Source organism: Leptinotarsa decemlineata, unplaced genomic scaffold (genome assembly GCF_025532065.1).
Source record: "Leptinotarsa decemlineata unplaced genomic scaffold, Ldec_3_MD MMD2_tig00000035_RagTag_RagTag, whole genome shotgun sequence".
Lineage (NCBI taxonomy): Eukaryota > Metazoa > Arthropoda > Insecta > Coleoptera > Chrysomelidae > Leptinotarsa > Leptinotarsa decemlineata.
Window position 1 is genome coordinate 17,253,148 of NW_027412540.1, and position 7,820 is coordinate 17,260,967.

The following is a 7,820-nucleotide window of genomic DNA, read 5'->3' on the forward strand; positions in this document are numbered from 1 at the left end:
AACTCAAGCTGAATGTGATGAAAACCAAAGCGATGATAATCACCACCAAGTTCAAATACAGCCAAATAGACTCTATTAGCTGATGATGACAAAATTGAAATAGTGAATTCAACTAAATATCTGGGATTCCAGATCGATAACACTCTATCGTTTGATGAACATTTTGAGTATATTCATAAAAAAAATTCAAAGAAATTATTCTTTTTTTCTAGAATTGCCAATAATCTTTCAACGGAGTCAAGTATCACAGTTTACAAGTCAATTGTTCAGCCACACTTCGACTATTGTTCCTCTATCCTCTATCCTATATCTATTCAATCAGAATAAATTGTCTCAACTCCAAAAACTTCAGAATCGTGGTATGAGAATCAATTTAAAGTGCCGTAGAGATACTCCTATCACTATTATGCTCAATGTTTTAAATTGGCAATCCATTTTCCAAAGACTGCTATACTTCACAATGATCTTCGTATATAAAATATTGAACAATTTAGGACCATCTTATTTTAATCAGTATATTGTCTTTCATCACGATATTCACCACCACTTCACTCAAAATAATAATAACCTATATATTAACGGAACAAAAAACAAAAATACTATGAACACATTGTTTTTCAAGGGTTTTGATCGGTTCAACAAATTACCTAATGCAAATAAAAATAGCCCATCTCTGAACATGTTCAAAAATGAACTGAAGAAATTTGTTTTAAATGTACAAATATAATATGTATTATGTCTTTGTTACCTGTAGCTGTAATTTGTATAATTCCATTCATCTAATGTTCGTTATATATTTCAAATAATTATGTAATTTATCTTTCTACATGTTGCATTGAAATTTTTCGAATGTATAATGTTGCTGTTTTTGTAGTAATGTCTTTAAAAATATTTTATTGAACTTATGTTTGTCATACATTTGAGTCATTTCTATATGTAACACATACCTTTTTTTTATTTCTACCATTCCAGTTGATTTGTATATTATTAGGATATCCTATTTAAATAAAGATCTATCTATCTGAATTATTATTATTTCGAAATCACTCAAAGTAGATCCCAATATTCTCTTAGAAATATTTCTGCAATTGAATCTCACGAAAGTTAATCTGCATTTTCATCCCAGTAACTGACACTGATATGTCTGACTGATATTTTTAATTTTTAAGTTCGATGTTCTTCAAAAGCGTGTTTTTTAGTTTTTCAAACTATATTTATTAATTCTATTAACAGATTTTTGTTGAATCAAATTTAGAGCACCTATTGTGTGAAAATGCTCTCATACCTAAAAAATATAATAATAATAGTAATAATAAACGTCTTTATCACTACAACGACAAAAAAATCACAATATTAAGTTCTAACTACATATATAAAGTTACAGTAAAGTTTAATTTTCGCAGCTATGTGAATAACTGCTAAACTGTTCTTCCTGATTTTCGTAAAATGATAAAAAATTGTAATTTCTTTTTGTTTTAAGAAATGTTCACAGGATTCAATATTTTTCTCCGGTAATTTTTTGCGTTTGGTACCGAAATTTTCAGGCTGTGAAAAACAAATTGAGAAACCACGGAAATATAGTAGGTTTCAACGAACTCTGCAAAATAAATTTTAAAAATAGGGAAACTTTAATATAATACACCAACACTGAATTTTTCCGACAGCTAAGAAGATTCATTTCTCAAAGTGTGCAATATTCAGATATTCAAAATAAAAGTTCACGGACTTCGTCGTATAGCAGTAACAGCAGTCCATGATGGTTGTTTTAACAACGTTATTTGTTTTAAGCATTTCATGCACATTAAATTGTACCTTAACATCATTCAATTCAATTGAATAGCTCTAAACAATCTTCCTAGAAAAACTCATGCGCCCTCACGGTTTGTGCAACATTTCTTCATCACGTGTAATGAAGAAATGTTGCAGTTGCGTTTTGACTTAGGTACTCACCTATTTCAATAGTCATTATTACCTGGGATACCCAAATTCGCATGGTCACATCTGTATCGTATTGTATTTCTTATTCTCAGTCAATATATTGTACACCATGTAAATATAATAAGTCATTAGAACAGCAAAAACAAAAGCAAAAACAATACAATGATCGTTCTTGTGAATATTTAAGACCTTTAAATATAAATAGTAAAGTGAGATATCAAACTCATTTAGGATCAAAATGGTCGTTTGGTAAAATAACAAACCTAGAGAACGCTCATACGGTATTGAAAAAAATGATGGAACAAATATCATTAGAAAGAAGATTCATTGAAATTTTGCCAAGTCAAAATGATCCACCACCTGTCAATAATGATATCGATATGACTGATCAAGATGAGTTTGAATTTTCATCTTTGTCTAATAACAGTAGTTACTACTACTCTAATCCAGAAGCATCTGATAGACCAGTTAAAAAGCCAGACAGGCTAATGTACTATTGAAAATTTAATTTTCGTTATTAAAAAAAAAATAATTTCATTGTTTCATATAAAAAAAAGAAATGTCACGTATTTCTTATTCTCAGTCAATATATTGTACACCAAGTGAACATACTAAATCGTAGCAGCCTTGGCGGAAGCGAAAACTAAAAGTTCAGCGTTTTTTATGTAATTGACTTGAGAACTGAAATAAAGCCAGTCTATTAGAAATCGTCGTTTCATTCAGATATATAACAACATCCAATAGGGTTATTCAAAATAGGTTATTCCAAAAATTAACTCAAACGACTAGATAACAAATATACACAACTTGAATCAAGGTGTATAAATATTGATAGAAAGGCACGAAAAAATAATATAATAATATTTGGTCTGACTATTTCAGAAGGAACTGAATTAACAACAACAGTTCTGGAAAAAATCAAAGAAATCGAGCGAACTATACAGAACCTAAAAAATAAAAAATGTCCCGGAATCGACAATCTCCGAGCAGAAACTATCAAATAAATAGCTAAAGAACTTGCAAAACCATTAACTTACTTGATAAACTGGTCTTTCAGTAGTGGAATATGTCCAAACCCCTTCAAAATTGCTATTATAACACCAATATTTAAATCTGGAAATAGAACCAAACTGGAGAACTACCGTCCAATATCTGTTATTACAAATTTCGCGAAAATTTATGAGTCTATCATGAAATCGCGAATCAGCGCATACCTAAATAAAAATAGTATTTTATCTAAAAATCAGTACGGTTTTCAACAGGGCAAATCAAAGAAAACAATGTGTAAAAATTAAAGACGTCAAGAGTGACCTACACACTGTTGAGTACGGCGTACCTCAGGGAACCGTTTTGGGTCCGCTACTTTTTAACATCTACCTGAACGATATGTTCTCACTGAATGTGGAAGGTGATATAATCAGCTTTGCTGACGACACTGCAATTATTTTTCAATCGGAATCCTGGAATTCTCTGAAACAAAAAGCAGAAAAAAATTTTAAAATAATAATTGAATGGTTCGAAAGTAAATTATTGAGTATAAATATATCCAAAACATTTTATATTACCTTCACTTCGTATGCCAAGAATCTACCAGATTTCAAATCACTTTCAATAAAATACGATGACGTAGAACTTTCCGTTTCATCAGTGGATAAATTGAAATACCTTGGTATATATATTGACGCACATCTAAAATGGGATGCACATATTGATTACTTAGTCAAAAAACTACGATTTGTTGCATATAGATTAAAATACGTGAGATCATACCTACAAACAGCCCAGATGCGAATGCTATACTATGCATTGTTCGAAACCCACCTTACATACGGAATAATTGCTTGGGGAGCAGCAAACATAACTTTTCTGAAACACCTAGAACAAACACAAAAATCAGTATTGAAAATTATCCACCTCAAAAAAAGAACTTACCCGACCGACTCATTATATAAAGAAACATCAATTCTAGACATGAGACAACTCTACTTTCTCAAAACTATAATAAGACAACATAATAATAGACATGAATTAAGGATAATAGAACACCAATATGAAACTCGACAAAAAAATAATTCAAGGAAAAACATCCTTCAAAGGTCTTACTCATACCTAGCTCCTCGGTTATATAATCTCGTCCCACATCATATAAAAAATATCAGGAGTGATAATTCATTTAAGAATAAACTCAAAACCTGGGTCTTAGGCTTGCCAAGGCTTCAGATACACCAACACGTTGATATGAAAAATGTTTACTATCATAGTGACATGCATAGAAACTGATTCACATCACATATTCATACAAGAAGATTGATGATATAATTAAAATAATATGTCTGATAATTTTAAAACGTCTTACCTTTTATTTATTTACTCATACCACTTTATATTTCAAGTTTTAAATTGTATTCATTAGTATTCAAATTTTAAATTGTATTCATTAGTATTCAAATTTCTGCAGACCCCACGCACAGGTATATCCTTCTGTGGAAATTCTATATTTATTTGGAAATTGACTCATACAATTTGTATAATTGAACAATGTATCTTTACCAATAAATATTATATTATTATTATTATTTACCTAAAGTACCTGAAATACCTGAGTTAAGATGCTCTGACCGTATGAAGAGGCAGACAACAGGATGACCAGTTCAGTTTGAAGGGTCCCTAGAAGATGACAGTACTACCAACAGTCGAAAGCGCTCGCAGATAATTTATAGAAGATATAAAGCTTCAAATCCTTTTTGTAGAATTCAATATTGAAATATATATATATATATATATATATATATATATATATATATATATATATATATATATATATATATATATATATATATATATATATACATATAATATGTGGAAGAATGTTCATGACTTCCATTTTTCATGTTTTGAAGTTATTCCCAACAACTATAAACTTATCAATATTAATTATTGTAATATAACTATACATATACCTACAACGTGCAATTTGTTCAAAAAAAGTATCATGTACTTGAATCTGTTTGCTATTCAGAGCTGGATTGATACATTCACATTTTTTTAGTATTCATACTCAAATTATTTCTTGAGAAATCTCATTTTACTAATAGTAATTGCAGTTAACTATTTTGTTGTTTGAATGTTAATAGAGCAATGAAAGTGAAACAAATGAATATATTTATTGCCAATCACTTTTTAACCTCTAGTGTTTTATATGCAGTCGAAGTGAATATTCAAAAAATTGCTTCACTTGCTGATTTTAACACTACGGGCATTTATTTTATTGAAAATTTTTTCCAATTTGTAGTTAACGATTACATTAATTCAGATCATTTATGGTACACCATCATATATTTGTATTCCAGTGTGTAATATAATACAAAATGATTTAAAATCCCTGAAAAAATTAATAAAATTCAAATCCGATCCGCGACGGGGATGGTTCATATCATGTGCTCTTGTAATAGGTCCTGAATTCTGTTGTGAAGAATAGTCCACTTCTTCTCTCAAACTACAGATTTTTGTGTATCGAGATCAATGAACCATATTATGTATTTTTCGATTTTATAACTCTTCATTGTGAAACATTTTTTGAACTACACTGATATGCCACTCAAACCTTTGAGAGAGTGCAAGCGCTCAATAATGTGGAGTTTACAGTGACATGTACCGGATTGTTTCTGAAAAAAAAAGTCAATCACATAATCTCTTTTGGAAATTAAGGTCATTATAATGTGTTCGATAAGGAGAGTAGTTACCAAGTGGGTCGGATGTTAGATCCAGGAAATTGATGATGGGTCGACACCAACCGGAAAATCTCCTTGCCCTCTGTACTGGTTCAACTTCCTATCATTTGATCATGGGGTACCCGATAGCGGGCTTGAAGGAATTTCGAAGGATGCTGTTTGGGCGGTAGATATTTATATTTTTTCACTTCACAAAACATTTAGCGGAGCACACGTCTTGCTTGTTTGTTTTATTCACGACTGTCCTTCCGACCTCCGCGCGTGCTCATAAGACCGGTGTCACCAATGATGAAAATCGCGTAGACGACTTTTTAGCCAAGGAAGCGGGTGGACTAAGAATTTTGAACACAGTGGCACCTACGGCCTGATGACTTCGACAATTGCGGAACTAGTCAAGTGTTACACCCATGCTCAATCCTCAAAGAGATGGGACGAAACCAAAGGATGTAATCTTGCCAGGATCACCTTAGGTGACCCTGGGAAGCTGGCGCCGAAGAAATATTTGGCAATGACCAGGAAAAATCTACGTCTAACAGTAGGATTTCTGACTGGTTACTGTCAACTAAGGAAACACCTCCATAATATGTGGCTGGTGGACACACCTCTATGCAGGATGTGTGAACAGGAAGATGAGACTGTCAGGCATGTCCTGTGCGAGTGCCCGGAGTTATCGTCAATAAGAGAGTGTGTGTTCGGCGAGTCTTGGCCTACACCTGCCGATATAAAGGAGATGTCTCCCAGTGACCTGTCCACCTTCCTGGAAAGGACATGATGGACGATGACCTAGGAGGACAACTCCTCGGGAGGATGTACAATAGGTCACATGTGGCCTAAGTACTGTGAGTTTACACTCATTCTCCCTACTCTACAGATACAGATACCAATGATGAAATGATGACAATAATAATAATGATAATGATACCTGAACCCACATACTATAATAGGTTAATACCGAACATCATGCTTTATGAATTTGATAGGATCAACATTTCTGAAACATTTCAACCAAATGTCACAAGTTTTTCTAGTTATTTAGCAAGTACCTAGCCTATCTGAATGTGAAACAATGACTCGATAATTCACCAAAAGGAGAATTTCAAATCAGCAAAAACGGCAATTTTTTCATGGAACTTAGTGTTGAATGTGAACACGCAAAATCTCCGCAGGGAGTTCATTCGTGAGATTAGTGTAACACCTACATTTTCAGGTTCTCTATTCAGGATATCGTTGGGTATCGATGGGCAAACTGTCTATAAAATAATTCGAGCTGATGGAGTTTTCTATTGACGAGTTTGAACTATAGTTTGTTTGAAGGTGGTTGACAATGTTTCGTGGTATATTTCATCAGTTCGGACTTCCATTGTCTAATATAATATGAATTGATTTGAAATTCCTGAAAAAATATTTAAATGAATTAACATAAAACCAAACAACAAAAAAAATAAAAATTGAAATATCAATAAAAGCTGAAAATTAAAAATTATTATCAACAAAAAATGAAAAATAAAAATTGAAAGGATTCCAAACCAAGTTATTTCACGACGTTTCGATTGTTGGTATATCGAAAACCCACTCACACAGGACAGTATCTGAACCAGAAATCCAACCACCATCAATCGACTAAGAGAGGAATCATCAAGACTCTACTAGACCGTGCTTTCGGGCTCTGTAATACAAAGGAAGGTCTCGAAAGGGAACTAGGCATCATCAAAAACGACCTTCAACAGAGTGATGGTAGAACAGGCTTTAGCTAGCCAGTCTGATTTGGAATTTTAAATCTTAATTTTTGTATCCCTTTTATGGTCTAGATGTTATGTAATATGTCTTATAATTATGTTGTTTTATGATTGTGACCTCATTGTAATTGTACTGAGTTATGTGACTTTTTCCATGCCTTCCCTAGGTCTACGGAAATGAAGATTTTTTGATTTTGATTTTGAAGACAGCAAGAGCTCCACAAGAAAGAGAAGAAGCCTGCACAACCAGTACTTGTACTTCCCTACATCAGAGGATTATCGGAAAGGATACGAAGGATTGGGTCCAAGTATAAACTGCAAGTAGGACCTGCTTCAGATCTGGGAACACTATCCGTAGCAGCCTCACAAAAACCAGGCCACCAAACGCGGACTGCGATTCCAAGAATTGCATTTA

The 7,820-nt window shown here is 32.6% G+C and overlaps 1 long non-coding RNA gene across 1 annotated transcript; it reads right to left on the minus strand.

The window, feature by feature from the left end:
* Nucleotides 1-3,215: 3,215 nt before the first annotated feature.
* LOC141481148 (uncharacterized) lies at nucleotides 3,216-3,910 on the minus strand. Its single transcript, XR_012464768.1, has 3 exons — nucleotides 3,709-3,910; nucleotides 3,504-3,627; nucleotides 3,216-3,408 (listed from the first exon to the last, which is right to left on the minus strand). It is a non-coding gene; the product is annotated as an uncharacterized lncRNA (long non-coding RNA).
* Between the last annotated feature and the right edge of the window lie 3,910 nt (nucleotides 3,911-7,820).